Genomic DNA, 18,963 nt, shown 5'->3' on the forward strand with positions numbered 1-18,963 from the left:
CGTCACGCGCCTGCTCCTCCCACTTTATGAATGAAGCAGGCGGAGCAGGCGCGTGACCTGAGTGAATGACGTTATGCCGCCGCCCGCTCTGACTGTTAACGGAGCTCGATTGCAAGGTAGTAAACAGGATAGTGCTGCTTTAAAGTTAAAGTAACTCGAGGTTAAGGATACCTGTTTAGATATGTATACTGCTGTGAGCGGCAGGGCCCGATGTATTGGGGGACACTTATGGGGGGGGATCTGTGGATGACACTATATAGCATAAGATGCTAAATAGTGTCATCCACAGATCCCCTCCATAACAGTGTCATCCACAGATCCCCTCCATAACAGTGTCATCCACAGATCACCATTAGTTCAAAACCCACCAAAAGCACACCTTTTGGTTAAAAATAAATTACGGACGCAAGAATGTCAAATATGTCTACTTTCTTTGTTTGTTTACGCATGGATTTGGTATTCACAAATGGGGATTCGGTATATGATGTCATTGTAGGCGAAACCTTGGGATCTAGTGATCACCAGTCAGTGTGGTTTAATATAAGAACTGTGAAAGAGTCCCACCACACAAAAACAAAAGTTTTAGATTTTAGAAAAACAGACTTTTCAAAAATGAAATTAGTCATAAATGAGTCCTTATCAGACTGGAACGGATTACATGGAGTCCAGGAGAAATGGGACTACTTAAAAGGTGCATTATTGAAGGCAACAGAAAATTGCATTAGACTTGTCAATAAAAGCAAAAAAAGGAAGAGACCACTGTGGTACTCAACAGAAGTGGCCCAAATCATTAAAAATAAAAAGCTAGCATTTTGTAATTATAAAAAAACCCAGAGCAATGAAGATAAGGAAATCTACAAGATTAGGCAGAAAGAGGCCAAGCAAGTTATAAGAACTTCTAAAGCGCAGGCAGAAGAAAAACTAGCTCAGTCTATGAAAAAAGGGGATAAGACATTCTTCAGATATATAAATGAAAAAAGGAAATTAAAACAAGGAATAACTAAATAAAAAACAAAGGACGGGAGGTATGTAGAAGAGAATAAAGGGCTAGCCGACTGCCTTAATGAATACTTCTGTTCAGTTTTTACAAAAGAAAAAGAAGGAGAAGGACCTCCACTAGAAAGGATGACTAATAAATCGTTTGATGCATGTGTCTTTACAGAGGAAGATGTTCTAAGTTTGCTGTCTAAAGTGAAGACAAATAAGTCAAAAGGGGCCTGATGAGATACACCCAAAATTATTAAAAGAGCTTAGTGGTTAGCTGGCAAAACTGTTAACAGATTTATTTAACCAATCATTAGTAACAGGAGTTGTCCCGGAAGATTGGAAATTGGCAAATGTCGTGCCCATTCACAAGAAAGGTAGTAGGGAGGAATCGAGCAACTATAGACCAGTGAGTCTGACATCAATAGTAGGCAAATTAATGGAAACCCTATTAAAGGATAGGATTGTGGAACATCTAAAATCCCATGGATTGCAAGATGAAAAACATGGGTTTACTTCAGGGAGATCATGTCAAACAAATCTTATAGATTTTTTTTGACTGGGTGACTAAAATAATAGACGGTGGAGGTGCAGTAGACATCGCATATCTAGATTTTAGTAAGGCTTTTGACACTGTCCCTCATAGAAGACTTATCAATAAACTGCAGTCATTGAGCATGGACTCCCATATTGTTGAGTGGATTAGGCAGTGGCTGAGTGACAGACAACAGAGGGTTGTAGTCAATGGAGAACATTCAAAACAAGGTCATGTTACCAGTGGGGTTCCACAGGGATCTGTACTGGGACCAATTTTGTTTAATATCTTCATAAGTGATATTGCAAAAGGCCTCGATGGTAAGGTTTGTCTTTTTGCCGATGACACAAAGATATGTAACAGGGTTGATGTTCCTGGAGGGAAACGCCAAATGGAAAAGGATTTAGGAAAACTAGAAGAATGGTCAGAACTCTGGCAACTGAAATTTAATGTGGATAAGTGCAAGATAATGCACCTGGGGCGTAAAAACCCAAGGGCAGAATATAGAATATTTGACACAGTCCTGACCTCAGTATCTGAGGAAAGGGATTTAGGAGTAATTATTTCAGAAGACTTAAAGGTGGGAAGACAATGTAATAGAGCAGCACGAAATGCCAGCAGAATGCTTGGATGTATAGGGAGAGGTACAAGCAGTAGAAAGAGTGAAGTGCTTATGCCGCTGTACAGAACACTGGTGAGACCTCATTTGGAGTATTGTGCGCAGTACTGGAGGCCATATCTCCAGAAGGATATAGATACTCTAGAGAGAGTTCAGAGAAGAGCTACTAAACTAGTACATGGATTGCAGGATAAAACTTACCAGGAAAGGTTAAAGGACCTTAATATGTATAGCTTGGAAGAAAGAAGAGACAGAGGGGATATGATAGAAACTTTTAAATACATAAAGGGAATCAACTCGGTAAAGGAGGAGAGCATATTTAAAAGAAGAAAAACTACCACAAGAGGACACAGTTTTAAATTAGAGGGGCAAAGTTTTAAAAGTAATATAAGGAAGTATTACTTTACTGAGAGTAGTGGATGCATGGAATAGCCTTCCTGCAGAAGTGGTAGCTGCAAATACAGTGAAGGAGTTTAAGCATGCATGGGATAGGCATAAGGCTATCCTTCATATAAGATAGGGCCAGGGACTATTCATAGGATTCAGATATATTGGGCAGACTAGATGGGCCAAATGGTTCTTATCTGCCGACACATTCTATGTTTCTTTACATAAAGCATTTTTGAAAAAAAAAATGTTTCTGTGTATCCATTTTCTGAACGCCATTTTTATGCCGATCATCTGGTGCAGGGGCTCATATTTTGCAGGTAAGGTCTCATTTTTTGCGGGATGAGGTGATTGTTTGATTGGTACTATTTTGGGGGGCATATGCCTTTTTGATCGCTTGGTGTTACAATTTTTGTGATGTAAGGTGACCAAAAAAATGGGGGTTTTTTGCCCAATTTTTTTTATTTTTTTATTTTTTTTACGGTGATCACCTGAGGGTTTAGGTCATGTGATATTTTTTTTAGAGCTGGTACGGATGCGGCGATACCTAATATGTATATATATTTTTTTAATTTCACTTTAAAGGGAACCGGTCACCAGTTCTATGGTGTCCTAACTAAGGGCAACATAAATAAGTGACTGATTCTCTTAGCAAAATGCTGGGTCACTTTCTTTAATTGACCCCGTCAATCTGCCAACATCTTGTATTGAAAAGCTCCAGCTGATAATGATGAGTCATGAATATTTATGAGCTCCTGACTCTCCCCGCCTACCGGCTGCAGATTGACAGTTTTTTTTCCATATGAATCAGAAGCAGGTGGGCAGGGGAGTGGCTATATCTCTGAATTAAATAAACGCTGGACTCAATGACATCACACTGGACAAGTCAGCTCATTAGCATGTGGCATCTTTGTGTGTATATTATGAGGTAACCATCTGTCACACCAGTAAGTGAATACATCTAAGGCACTTTTTAGTAGTTAATGATTGTATATAATTAGCTAGATTATAATCAAATATCCACATGACGGGTTACCTTTAACACAATAATAGCATTTTTGAAACAAAAAAATAATGTTTTAAGGTCTCCATGTTCTGAGAGCTATAGTATTTTTTACTTTTTGAGCGATTTTTGGGATGAGGTGACGGTTTTATTGGTACCATTTTGTGGGACATACGCCTTTTTGATGACTTGGAGTTGCACGTTGTGATGTAAGGTGACAAAAATTGCTTTTTTTTTTACAGTTTTTATTTTGTTTTTATGGCGTTTATCGGACGGGGTGGATCATGTGTAGGGCTGCAGCTAACGATTATTTGAATAATTGATTAGTTGTCGATAATTTCATTGATTAATTGGGAAAAAACACCAAAATGACAAAAAAAGGGGGTTTATATTATTTTAATATGTATGTAATATGTTTAATAAGTATGTTCAAAGGCCATATTAAAACAATTTTAGGACTTACATAATTATACAAATTTTGCATTACAATGTAAAAAAGACAACATGTCCACATGGTTAGGCCTTAGGCTAGCTCTCTTCTTACACGCTATGTTACCTGTTGCAGAGAAGAGACGTTCCGACGGTGTGGATGTACAGCTTATAATTTATTGCACATTCAATCTCCAAGACTCGTACTCCTCCCTACTGCTATTATTCTGATTACCTGGCTGAGTTATTGGGGGGGGGGGGGGGGGGGATCTGTGGATGGCACTGTTATGGGGGCATCTGTGGATGGAAGGCACTGTTATGGGGGCATCTGTAGATGGCAATGCTAAGGGGGGCATCTGTAGATGGCAATGCTAAGGGGGGCATCTGTTGATAGCACTGTTATGGGGGCATCTTTAGATGGCACTGTTATGTTATGGGGGATCTGTGGATGGCAATCGTGGCACTGCTATGGGGCATCTGTGGATGGCAATCATGGCACTGTTATGGGGGTATCTGTGGATGGCACTGTTATGGGGGGGGTCTGTGGATTACACTGTTATGGGGGATCTATGGATGGCACTGTTATGGGGAATGGGGTGGCACTGTTATGGGGAGGGGGATCTGTGGATGACCATGCTATGGGGGGGATCTGTGGATGACACTATATAGCATCTTATGCTATATGTGTCATCCACAGATCCCCCCCATAACAGTGTCCCTCAATACATCAGGCCCCGCCACTCACAGCAGTATACATAGCTAAACAGTTATCCTTAACCTTTTATTTTATTTTTTAAACACTTTATTGTTTTATTTTTTATTTTACACTTTGCAGTGCAGAGCAGAGTGTACTGGCTTGCTGGTGAGAGGCCTGTCAGGGTTAGTGGGTACTCTCTCTCCTTAGGGAGAGAGCAACTTAATCAGCATAATGAGACTTATAGGCCATACATGCTCCTCTCGAATTCTAGGAGAAAAAGGAATGCAAAGGAGCTCTTAACTAGTACAATATATGGAAACAGTTTTCAATTCTCTAGCAAACTTATGATCTAGTTCTAGTGGGATTGCATGTGTAGATTTGCTATGAAAAGCAGAGATTTTCACCATATATGTACATTCCCTAATAAAATGTAGATATGTTTCTTTTGCTTATCTATATTTATAAAACCGCTAACTTATTCCAAGAAATTGAAAAAACCAAGGACAGAATTTTTAATTTTTTTAAAGGGGTGGTCTCATCAACATATGCGGTCTTAGCTTATATGAACATATCTGGACCTTCCAATACCTTTATAAGGGCTCATGCGCACGAACGTGTGCGGCCCGTGCTGTGGACTGCAAATAGTTGTCCGCAATGAACGGCATCGGCCATGTGCCCACCGTTTGCGGATGCGGGCCCATTCACTTGGGCCCTTTTTTTCTTTTTTTTTTCCAGTGCGGAGGTATGGACCAAAATCCCACGGAAGCACTCTGTGCCTCCGCTCTGGATCTTGTGGTCAATGCCCGTATATTGCGGACCGGCTGGCCTCGGAGTGGAAACTTATGGAAAAAAATAAATAAAAAACACACCTGCTTTAGCAAACTCAGTGTAACCATCCGTTACATGGTCACCCATTCCTTTTAATGGGCAATGTGTAATATAACATTTTGCATGCAGTAAATGTGTGGATGTCCACAGGTCCCCTCAAAGACATCAGTAGATTCCACCAACTCACTTTTCATAAAGACAAATATACATAGAAAGTTATGAGATCCACAAAAGGGCAAGATATTACGCATTTTATAGCAGGATCTAAAAAAAAACTGAATATTAACTCCTCCTTAAATAAATAGTGCAAAATATACTGTAGGTCAACCAACTTTATTTCACGTGTCATCATTTCTCTGATTCGGTCTATGTAAGTAGTCGTAAAGCACATCTCGTCCTTTTTCTCAACATGTTGCACCGGCTATCAGTAGTGTAAGGGCTTATTCAGACATGACAGGAGGATTGTCAGTGTTCTGGACGCTGAACAGGGAAGGGTTTTTAAAAGGACGGCACATAGATAGTGTCAGTGTGAGGCACATTTTTCTTGCAAGCCTTGCAGGAAAATTAGAGCCTGAAGGTCTGCGCTGAGATCTTCTCGGCACAGACCAATGGTCCAAGCAGGATGTTATTCATGTGAATTAACCCATTGTCCTAAACTCAGACAACAACCAGATGGACATATTATTCATTTGATGACCCCTTAGGGTCTTATCAGTTTGATAAGAGATTAGCTATAATGAGTATGTATGAGCTATCAGATTAGAAATAATGTCTACACATCAAACCATCAGGGCAGCCGTCTGACGCATTCTCTGTAAAACAGAAAGCAAGATAGTCTGCAGATACCCTGGAAATGAAGGCTGTAAAACAGAAATGAATAAAAACCAATTGAAAAAAAAAAAAAGCATTTTATTCATTGGGGGCTAAAAACCAATGATGAAAAAACAGTGCATGTTGGTGTTCATAGCCTATTCAGAGTAAATTGCAGTAAATAAAGACGGAAAAATGATTTTTAGCCCAAATTTGTAAAATGCAACAATAACAAATGTTTCCAAATGGTGCTCATAGGCTTTAAAAATAGCACCTGCTTAGGGCTCCATAACCGAAAGGTGCCTGCTGTTTTAGAGACATATCTGATCATGGACTTTTAACCCCCCAGATGTCATGGTCAATTGCGACCAGAGTAGGCTGCTCTTGGTTACCTGAAGGCCTATCCGAGACAAGATCACAGGAGCCGTTTGGTTGCTATGGCAGGCTGGGGCCTTGTAAGCACTCCTAGAGCCTACAGTAGTTAAGTTCCTATCAAGAAACCTTGCATTCATCAGTAGTACACATGACAACTTGTCCTGCACCAAACAACCCCTTACACCGCTGCCTTAACAAAAAAAATATATAAAGTTATGGCTCTTGGAATGCAGAGTGTAAAAAACAAAAAATGAAAATGTCTTTGTTAGTAAAGTGTTAATCTGTCTGTTCAGTCCATGTGCTGTCCATGTTAAACTTGAGCAACACGTGGACATAAAAATCGACCATCTAAATAAGGCCTTAAGGGTGTACCTAAACCTATACGCAAGATTCTTCAAAGGCTATGTACACATTTGGAGGCAATTATTTTGGCATTTAACTTAAACTAAAAATCTTATTTTCAATTGGCCTTTATTAAAAATAAAGAACTGGTCTGTCACAAAGGGTTAACAGTTTTTCTAGCTGTGTGACTGGTACTTTAACATTCACTTTGTGCTAAGCCTCTCTAAACTACTAAGAGGTCATAAACACTTATTTAAGACAAATTCTTATTAGTAAGATAAGGATTGACCTATAATGAGCGTTTATAAGGTCAGAGAGCAGAGATAAGAAGTCAGTCTGCTCCTCAGGTGACAGAAAAGACAGAAAATCCACAGAGAGCATGTTATCTCTGTACAGAAAAAAGGATTCCATATTGTTAACCCTTTCATGACCAAGGGTCAGTGATGCCCCCGTGTCCAGGTCAAAATTTACAAATCTGACATGCATCACTTTATGTTGTAATTGCTTTGGAACACTTTTATTTATCCAAGCCATTCTGAGAATGTTTTCTCGTGACATATTGTACTTCATGATGGTCATAAATTTGAGTCAATATATTTCATCTTTATTTATGAAAAAATCCCAAATTTATCAAAAATTTTGAGAAATTAACAATTTTCAAAATTTCAATTTCTCTGCTTCTAAAACAGAAAGTCATACCTAATAAAATATGTAATAGGTCATTTGACAGTTTTGTAGTGCAGATCGTTACGGACGTGGCAATACCTAATATGTATACTTTTTTTATTTATTTAAGTTTTACACAATAATAGCATTTCTGAAACCCAAAAAAATTATGTTTTAGTGTCTCCATAGTTTGAGAGCCATAGCTTTTTTATTTTTTGGGCGATTGTCTTAAATAGGGCATCATTTTTTTGCGGCATGAGGTGACTGTTTGAGTGGTACTATTTTGGGGGTCATAAGCCTTTTTGATCGCTTGCTGTTGCACTTTTTGTGATGTAAGGTGACAAAAATTGCTTTTTGCCACTTTTTTTTTTTTACGGTGTTCATCTGAGGGGTTAGGTCATGTGATATTTTTATCGAGCACGTTATTACGGATGTGGCGATACCTAATATGTACACTTTTTATTTATTTCACTTTAACACAATAATAGCATATTTGAAATAAAAAAATTATGTTTTAGTGTCTCAATGTTCTAAGAACTATAGTTTTTTATTTTTTGAGCGATTTTCTTATGTAGGGTCTCATTTTTTGCGGGATGAGGTGACAGTTTTATTGGTACCATTTTGTTTGATATACACCTTTTTGATCGCTTTGTGTTGCACTTTTTGTGATGCAAGGTGACAAAAATGTCTTTTTTTTACAGTTTTTATTTTTTAGGGTGTTTATCTAATATGTGTAGTTTTTTTAAAAAATTATAGGAAAAGGCAATTTTTTATTTTACATTTTTATTTATTTTTAATTTTATTATTTTCAATTTTTTTTTATCAAGTCCCTCTTGGATCTTGAAGATCCAGTGGGGCTGATGGCTGTACTATACTTTGCAATGCTCATGCATTGCAAAGTATAATACTATCAGATGCCCTGTAGGTGGCAACACTGGATGCTTTTGCAAAGCGTCCGGTTGCCATGGCAACCATCGGGCGCTGCCGCGGCATCTATGTGGTTACAGCAGAGTGTCAGTATAGAGCTGACACTCTCTGCTGATGGCGGCGGCTCAGGAATGGAGCCGCCGCCATCACACACAGCAGGGGGACCACATCGAAGGCAGGGGACAGCGCTGGAAAGGGGAGGTACGGCCAACATTGAGGGAGGCTGAGGCAGCACTAAATGGGGGCAGGAGGAATGTATGGGGCGGGGATGGGCGGGTTGCATCAGGGCAGGTGCTGTGGAGATGAGCTTCAGGGGCAGACGGACACAAGGGTGGACTTGGAGGGGCACAGATCGGGGGATCATGAGGAACACTACCTGATTTAAGGCTCTGATCTGCAGAACACAGATCAGAGCCTGAAACCAGCATCGGATCGATTGCCGGCAAGGGGCCACTCTGATTGGTCCCTTGCCGGCATTACTGAACTGTATGCTGTCCGTGACAGCAGCAGGACAGGGGCAGAAGCTTTAATCAAAGCGCTTTGCAGCGCTTGGATTAAAGAACTGGCTTGACGTTTATACACATGGGGTAGCTGCACGGAGAATGTACAAATATCACGTATATAAACAGATTGCAGTCGTGAAGGGGTTAATAAAGACCAATTGGAAAAATGATTTTTAGCTCAAAAATAAGTAATTGACCCCAAAGGTGTGCATAGCCTTTAAAACTGTCAAAATTTCTCTAAAAATAGGCCTTCATTAGAATGCAGCTGAAGTTTATAATGTTTGAAAAAAGTATGCGGGGAACTCCATGTGGCAGCCCTGCAAATCTGCTCTATAGAAGCGGAAGCACTCTCTGCCCAAGTAGTAGAGACTGATTTAGTAGAGTGAGCCCCGAACCCCGATAGTGGAACAGCTCCCTTGGAAGAGTATGCTAAGTAAATAGCCTGCCTGATCCATCTAGTGATAGCCTGGGAAGATGCAGCGGAGCCCTTCTTACTACCCTGAAAGCAAAGCAAGAGACATGGCTCTATGATTTTAACATCTCCTACAGTGATGAATCTTTCTACCCAGGGATGACCCGCTAAATAGGGCGCTTAAGGCTAAGATCTGCACCATTAAAGTGCTAGGTCTAAGTTTTTTCCTCCAACCTTCCTGTAAGAAATTTAAGACAAGAGGAATATCTGGAGCCTCCAGAACATCCACTGGTTTATCGGCAAATCTGCAGAAAGCCCTCCAAATCCTCAAATAAATGTCAGAAATGACCTTCTTACAACTAGCCATCAAAAGCCAGGCAGTCAAATTAAGACTCTCCACTTGTGGATGAAGGATTGGTCCCTGAGCTAGAAGACCCCGGAAAACTGGAAGAACCCAGAGGGTGGCGACTGACATTCTGCAGAGCTCTGAAAACCACACCCTCCTTGGCCAAAAGGGGGCTATCACTATAACTGTAGCACAATCTTCCCTGATCTTTTTGAGTATTCTTGGCAAGGTTTTTGAATCTTTGATGAGATCAGCAGAGCTTTGTGTAAGGGCAAAAGACACCTCTGGGACTTTGAATCTAAGATCATCCCCAAAAAAGTGCACTTTTGACTCGGTTGCAAACTGGACTTTTCTAAGTTTATTTCCCATCCTAGTTTGTCCAGAACTCTCTATACCAGGTAATCTACACTTTCAAGATGTGATCTGACTGGGCGAGGAGCAGAAAATCATCTAGGTAGGGAATTATCACTAAGTTCTCTCTCACACGAGCCATCATCTCTGCAATGATCTTCGTAAAAACCCTTGGGGCCTGAGACAGTCCAAAGGGAAGGGCCTGGAATTGGGCATGGTTCTGCTAAGAGAACTGCTACTCAAAAACTTTTGGTGGTGGGGATGGATAGGAACATGATAATAAGCATCCCTGAGAATCACTGTGGCCATGTAACAATCTGGGAGGAGGTAGTTCACTGCTGACCTGATGGATTCCATCCGAAATTTTTCGTACACCAAAAAAGGTTCAGACATTTTAAGTTTATTATGGTACGAAAAGAACTAGCTTGATGGAAGGAAAACCCCTCTTTTTATCAGAGGCCTTTTCAAGAAGATCGTCGAGGACCGGGCCAAATAAGAATGCCACAAAGCTTAGCCTTAGAGCTAACATCTCTGCTCCAGCTTTTCAACCAGATAGCTCTACAGGCAGAATTGGATAAAGCAGAAGCCCTGGCTGATAATCTCAGGGAGTCGGATAAGGTATCCACCATAAAATCTAGGGCATTATAAAAAGAAGGAAAAGAGGATATCAACTCCTCCCTAGGTGTACCCCCTTTAATGTGATCCTCCAACTCCTTCATCAATGCCTTAAGGGATCTAGCTACCGAAGTATGGGGCAATTGCTGGATTAAAGGCCGACGCCGAGGCTTCCCAATTTTTCTTTAAAAAGAAGTCTGCCCTTCTATCCATTGGGTCCTTTAGAGAACCCATATCCGCAAATAGAAGTGTTTTTGTTTAGTTTTTTAGCTATTTTGGCCACAGGGGCTCTATCCCAAGAGGCAGTCACCTCCTCCTCAAAGGGGTATTTATGTTTCACAGAGGAGGGAATAAAAAAACTTCCTATCAGGCTTTTTCAATTTATTGGCAATAACAGCATGAATATTTTTATGTACATCAATGACTATTTTTATTTTATTTTATTTTTTTAGGTCCCAGACCCTAAAACGTAGAGTCCTGAACAGACTGCGTCGGCTTTTGGTCATCTCAACCCATAGTAGCTTGCACAACCTTTACTAGGGAATTAATGTTCTCTGTATGAAAAAGCAGCTTCCCAGTGGCTTCCTCATCAGAGGAGTCATTTGATGAAAAACATTCTTCCTCTTCCTCCAATCCAGAAATTACATCACTGTGACTAGAGGGGGGATGTGATGCAGCTGCAGAGGTACTAGGGCGGCTTTTTAGCAGACCTGCTAACCAACTCCTTTAACCTCCTCCTGGATCATCTGCTTGATGCTTCCCATCAGAGACGGAGCTTCCTCCTCCATTAACTTGCTCACACAAGCCTGGCAAAGGGGCTTCGCCCAGGCAGAGGGTAGTTTGTTTTTACATATAGCACACCCCTTGTCCTTAGATCTGGAGACCTTCCTAGACTCCTTAGACACCTAGACATAGAGGATGACCCCCATGAGTAAACAACCACATGCACATAGGGGGATCACCCCTCTTACCCCACCGTGGTACCAGTTTATCATTGGCGGTTTCAGTGGCTTCTGCGCACTCAGACTGCTCTATGTTCAGACACCGGATCTTCCAAATGGAGGACCTGCCAGCTTCTTCTTGCATCAGGAAGGTAAAAACACCCCCCTGGGCCGAAAAGGAGAGGAGCGGGGAGGAGGGAGAAAGAGGCCCAGACTTAGCAGCAGCTCCTAAAGGAGACTTATGCCGCACGGGTAAGCCCTCCTACACACTTTCAAAGCCCACAGCTCCATCTATTGACGGTTTCCGACTCCCTCCTGTCCCCTTAGGACAGGAAACAGAACTGGAGGTGGAGAGGTGAGGTCCCTCTTTTAAAATGAAAAACATGAAAAACATGAAAAAAAACATGAAAAAAACATGAAAAAAACATGAAAAAAACATGAAAAAAATGATATATATAATTTGGTATCATCATAATCGTATTGACCCACATGTATCATATCATATATACTGCATCAAGAACCCCATAAAAAATAACACTGACAGAACTGCATTTTTGCCAAAAAATAATGATCAGAAGTCATATGTACCCCAAATTGGTACCATTAAAAACTTTAGTCTGTCCCGCAAAAAAACAAGCCCTCAGCCGCCTTTGTTGCCAAAAATAAATAAATGTTATGGATGTTAGTAAATGGAAAAACCCCTCAGAATAAAGTTATATCATATATACCACATCAGACCATCTCAGAGAGGCTGGATAAGTAAAAGCATTCTAAAATTGCTACCACATAAAGTGAAGTGTCAGATTTGCAAAAAATGGCATGGTCCTTAAATGGGTATTCTGCTCCATCTGTTCCTATGGGAACACTGGAGAAAGTCGAGTGCAGCACTTTACTATCTCCGGCACTCCTATAGAAATGAAAGAAGGGGCAGTATACTTTTCCGACCAGCTTCCCATTCCCATCCAATTCTGGGGGGGGTGGGGGGGGGGGGGCCTCTCTTGATCGGGGAGGTTCTAGCAGTAGGACCCCCACTAACCTCCAGCTGTGGTGAAACTACGACTCCCAGCATGTAACATTCATTTCTAAAGAGTTCTGAGAACAGCCAAGCAAGTGTGCATCTTGGGATACGTAGTTTTACCACAGCTGGAGTGCAGGAGGTTAGCCATCACAGGCATTGGGTATAACTTGTTATAATCAGATTACAACTTTAAGGTAATGAGGTTAAATAGGACCATTCTTCCATCTGTGTTTATGTAATGGGAGCAGATCCAAGAAAAGTGAAAAAGGAAACCATCCCAGTAATTTCCCCACAGTCTTCTAGAGATAGTAACATAGTACATAAGGGCGAAAAAAAGACATTTGTCCATCCAGTTCGGCCTGTTATCCTGCAAGTTGATCCAGAGGAAGGCAAAAAAAAAACATGTAACGTGAGGTAGAAGCCAAAAATTCCTTCCCGACTCCAATCAGTCAATCAGACTAACTCCCTGGATCAACAACCCATCTCTAGTAGCTATAGCCTGTAATATTATTACGCTCCAGAAATACATCCAGGCCCCTCTTGAATTCCTTTATTGTACTCACCATCACCACCTCCTCAGGCAGAGAGTTCCACAGTCTCACTGCTCTTACCGTAAAGAATCCTTTTCTATGTTTGTGTACATTTAAAAAATAAATAAGATGCAGAATGGACTATCCTTAATTCTAAAGGGCTAAACTGTACTGCACTTTGGGCCTCATCTATCAACACTGGTCAGTTTCATATTTGCACTAACTTTTGTGACTTCCCCCTTCTCACCACTTTTCAAAAGCAGCGAGGAAGTAGGGCAGAGTTAAAGGGAACCTGTCACCTAGATTTTGGGTATAGAGCTGAGGACATGGGTTGCTAGATGGCCGCTAGCACATCCGCAATACCGAGTCCCCATAGCTCTGTGTGCTTTTATTGTGTAAAAACACCGATTTGATACATATGCAAATTAACCTGAGATGAGTCCTGTATGTGAGAGAAGTCAGGGACAGGACTCATCTCAGGTTAATTTGCATATGTATTAAATCGTTTTTTAACACAATAAAAGCACACAGAGCTATGGGGACTGGGTATTGTGGATGTGCTAGCGGCCATCTAGCAACCCATGTCCTCAGCTCTATACACAAAATCCCGGTGACAGATTCCCTTTAAGCAGGGATGGGCTGTCAACATAAACTTCTTGATAAATTCATCAAGTCTAAAGACAGGAAATGGCGAACATTGTATCTATACCTGCCCATAATAGGTGTGAACCTAAAGATGCACAAACCTGCGCTGGAGTGAGATCCGCCTGATTTGTAATGAGGCAGAAGCCTCTTAACAAATAAGGCGCATCTCTGCCTTGCCGTGCCCCAGAAACTGAAGTCTACGCAAGCTACAGCCACGTTGTCTTTGAAGACAAAATAGTTACAAATTATGGAGCACACATGTCGTGCGCCATAATGTGCAACTTTTTTACGCCACAACTCTTTTTTTAAATCAAATCGTTTTTATTAAACCAATAAAGACAGAAGTTCACAAATCAATACAATGTCTTTTCTTACTTCATCCATATCACGGACTCAGCGTACATTGGTATCAAGTCAGTACCGACACACTTACAAATCAAGTATCTGCATGTACTATATATCCATATGAAAAACAATAGACACCAGGCATTATAAATGTCTAGACCCTCCCAAAACCCCTCCCAACACCTCCCCCATCCCAACACCCCCCCACCCCCCCACCCTGTAAACTAGTCTTGTATCTATCTGAGCCTATATAACCACATGGGTATGAGATAACCAATCACTCCACAGTTTGTCAAACTTTTGAGGACACCCTCTTTTCACAAACACCCCTTTCTCTAATATCAACATATCATGCACCTTCCTCTCAAACTCCTCCAATGTAGGCGGACTTCCCTGGATCCATCTCATAGCCACCAGCTTCCTGGCCACATACAACAACCGTCCCACAGCCACCCTGACCGATTCATTCCCTCCAATCTCAGACACATAACCCAATACACACACCTTAGGGTCATTTTGAATTACTAACATCATTTTACTATTAATCATGTTCCTTACAGCATCCCAATATTTCCCAATTACCGGACAAGACCACAACATATGCAGCAAATCCGCACCATCTTCCATACATTTCGGACATCTATCATCAGGTCTTACACCCACTTTTTTTAGGAATACCGGTGTTTTGTATACTCTATGTATGATAAATAATTGGGACAATTTACCCTGTTCACTCAAGGACACCCTGGGGACACCTTCCAGTATATCCTCCCACTCATCCTTAGACATAACGCCCAAGTCTGCCTCCCATTTCTTCATTCTCGAGAGCGGAAACCCCTCCAAGAATTTACCAAGTAAAAGAGCGTATACCTGTGATATCAGCCCTCTCTTCCCCCCCCCTGTCAGAAGGACAAGCTTATGAACTGCCTCCATTTGGGCTATCACACATCCTTTCCGCAGCGTGACCTCAAGAGCATGCCTCACCTGAAGATATTTATAAAACCATCCCTTAGAGATATTAAATTCCTGCTGCAGAGTCTTAAACGACTTACATATCTTGCCCTCAATTAACTGGCCAATTCTCATCACTCCCTGAATTTCCCAACTTCCAAGTCCAGACAAGTTAAAGAATTCAGGCAATAGATGATTATTCCTAATAGGGGAGAGCTCACTGATTCCACCTACCCCTCTCAATTGCTTCACCCTTGCCCAAATCTTTTTCATGAGTTCGATAAGAGGAAGTTTCCCCCTCTCAGCATGCATACCTGATCCTTCCAGAATACCCATGAGGTCCCGACTACCCAACCAATGCTGCAAAATCTGTCCAGTCATATCCGGCACCTGGAAACTAATCCATCCCTTGAAATGCTGACACTGGGAAGCCAAAAAGTAAATCAATGCATTAGGAACAGCCAGGCCTCCTTCAGACTTAGCGTACTGCAATGTTTCCAATTTAATCCTAGCCTGACCGTACTTCCAGATAAGATCCCTAAATATAGAGTGAATTTTCTTAAATCTATCTAGGGGGATCCATACGGGAGCATTATTCAATATGTAGAGCAGCTGAGGCATCATAACCATTTTTAACAGGTTCACTCTACCCACCACAGAGAGAAAGAGCCTACACCATGACCTCACCTTAAGCCTGAAAGTAGCCAGCAACGGGGACAGATTGAGGACCTCAAAATCCGAAATTCTAGGTGTTATAAACAGTCCCAAGTATTTAAATTTATCCACCCAGGGAACCAAACTATCTGCTTGTCTACCTGACAGGGCCTGCCCATCAATTGGCATCAGAGAGGATTTTTGCCAATTTATCCGAAGGCCAGAAAAGCCACCAAATCTATCAATCACTGCCATGGCCGCATCCAGGGATGCCCCAGTATCACCCATAAAAAGCAGAGTGTCATCTGCGTACATAGCCACTTTGTTGTGTATCCCACCATATTTAAATCCCTGTATATTCGTTGATAAACGAATGTGTGCCGCAAGCGGCTCTATTGCAAGAGCAAATAATAAGGGCGACAAAGGGCATCCCTGTCTGGTGCCCCTGGTCAGGGCGAAACGGTCCGACAACCCTCCATTGGCTCTAATTCTCGCCTTGGGACTAGAATACAGGACCTTAACCCACCGGATGAACCGCTCTCCAAAGCCCATGATTCTCAAGACCCCCCACAGGTAACTCCACTCCACACTATCAAATGCCTTGGCGGCGTCGAGAGCCAGCAAAGCCCTATCTCCACTATTATCTGCCGGGATACTCAAACTAGTATACAACCTACGGAGATTAATAGCTGTCGATTTCCCAGGCATAAACCCCGTCTGGTCCGGATGCACAATAGTCAGGATCACCTTAGACAACCTGTTCGCCAACACCTTCGCCAGGAGCTTAACATCAGCCGTGAGAAGCGAGATTGGTCTGTAGGAATCCGGAATTTTAGGATCCTTCCCAGGTTTAGGTATAACCACAATTATAGCTTCCTGCATCGAATGTGGTAGCGAACCTGCCTCTAATGAGTGCTCAAGCACCTTAAGTAATTCAGGAAGTAGTATCCCCTGCAACCTTTTATACACCTCTACTGGGAGTCCATCGGCTCCAGGCGCCTTACCATTCGCCATATCCCCAAGCGCGGCTTCCAGCTCCTCAAGTGTAATTGGCTCCTCCAGCCTTTCCCTATCCTCCTCTGACAGCGCCGTCAACTGTGCCTCCCCTAGAAAATCATTCAGTGCCTCTTCAGAACTAAAACCAGTGGAAGCATATAGAGATACATAAAAACTTTTTAGAATATCTAATATTCCTTCTGTGTCCTGCCTACTGTTCCCCAAGTTATCTTTCAATTCCTGAATACATGAGGAGCCTCTCTGAGCCTGGGAAACCACCGACAACAAATGTCCCACCCTCTCACCCTCTTCAAAGGATCTCTGACGATAAAAACTCTTCTTTCTCTCTGCGGCCTGCACTAAATGACACCTCAGCTGCTCCTGAGCTACCGCCAGCACCTCACTGTTACTCAGAGTGGGGGATCTACTAAACACTCTCTCAGCCTCCACCACTAGGACATGTGCCTTAACATCCGCCTCCCTAGACTTAGATTTGTGCCTGCTAATTTCTTTCATCAAGACTCCCCTCAGGAATGCTTTCATGGCGTCCCAGACCCCCGGTATGGAAGCCGTCCCTGTATTAATAGCAAAAAATTCTTTAATCTCCAAAGAGATCCCAGACAAATCGTCCAACACATTCAGCCAATGTGAATTACATTTCCACAGCCTAGGTCCCTGTCTGAGCACCCCCAGGCACAAGTCAATCTGCACCAGAGAGTGGTCAGACAGCGACCGAGGATGATAGACAACATCTTTAACCAATGGCAGCATAGCATCATTAACAAGGGCCATATCAATACGCGATAACGAGTGGTGTGTGGCTGATCTACACGAGAATTCCAGCTTATCAGGGTTACGCAATCTCCATACATCATGCATCCCTACTTCACACATAATATCTCTGAGAGCCCTGCTCCCCGGTAACCCACCTGCTCCTTCCACCCGACATCTATCCAGGGAATCATTTAGCGTGCAATTGAAGTCCCCAACCAGTAGCCACGGCAACCCAGGAAAGTCCGCCACAAAGTCCATAACCTCTCTCATCAATGGGGAAGCAAATGGTGGGGGCACATACACGGAAACAAGCACCATCTGTATTCCATCCACCTTACACACAACACACACATACCTGCCATCAGCATCCACACAGTCCTGCAAATGTTCATACCTAATGCTACTATGCACAATCATGCTTACGCCTCTAGAGTGAGAGGAATGAGTTGAATGTAACGCATGGATCACCCAATTTTTACTCATCCAGTGTAGATTATCTCCAGTCAGATGCGTTTCCTGAAGGCAACATATCGCCGGCTGAAACCGCCCTAAGTATTGAAAAACACACTGTCTCTTCCGTGCATCTGCCATCCCTCTCACATTCCAACTTAAAACTCTAATCACCTGCGACATGGTAAAACTTCAGACCATACTTGAATCTCCCACCCCACTCAGACTTCCTCTGCGCACAGTTCAAGACCATAACCCTTCCCCCCAACTGCCCACCCACCCACCCATCCCCCTCCCACCCTCTCATAACCAGTTCACTGTAACTAGGGAACGCTATCCCTTTGATATCAACCTCACACGTTAAAACCGGGCAATCCGAGAGCACTTTGCCCCTCAGCATATAACCATCAAAACATATTATAACACAGTTCCTCAGGTAGAGAATCCTCCCCACATCTGAGAAAGACATTTTCCTCCCGTATCTACCAACTCCCTCCACAGGATCTACCTAATGGTAGCATTACATAATACACTCCTTAACTGGTGCAACCTGTATAGCAACATTAGAGTGCAAATGCAAATAAAAATTGAACATAAGAGACTGTATCTTGGCCTCCTTCAAGTATTCTGGGCCCCACTTCTCAGTTGTCGCTCGTGGACGTCCAGCCACTGCGCCACCTCCTCTGGATCTTCAAAAAATCTGGTGGATCCCAATGCTACAACACGCAATTTAGCAGGAAACAACATAGCATATTGAACTTGTAGATTTCTCAACCTTTTCTTTATGTCCATAAATCTGCTCCTCCTCCGTTGTACTTCATTGGAGTAGT

General features: G+C 42.2%; 1 protein-coding gene across 6 annotated transcripts in view; it reads right to left on the reverse strand.

Annotated features, from left to right (window-relative positions):
* The window catches only part of OGDHL (oxoglutarate dehydrogenase L), a 235,419-nt gene that overhangs the window by 71,144 nt on the left and 145,312 nt on the right, over window positions 1-18,963 (reverse strand). The gene's annotated exons all lie outside the window — the stretch shown is intronic.

This window comes from Bufo gargarizans, chromosome 6 (assembly GCF_014858855.1).
Source record: "Bufo gargarizans isolate SCDJY-AF-19 chromosome 6, ASM1485885v1, whole genome shotgun sequence".
NCBI lineage: Eukaryota > Metazoa > Chordata > Amphibia > Anura > Bufonidae > Bufo > Bufo gargarizans.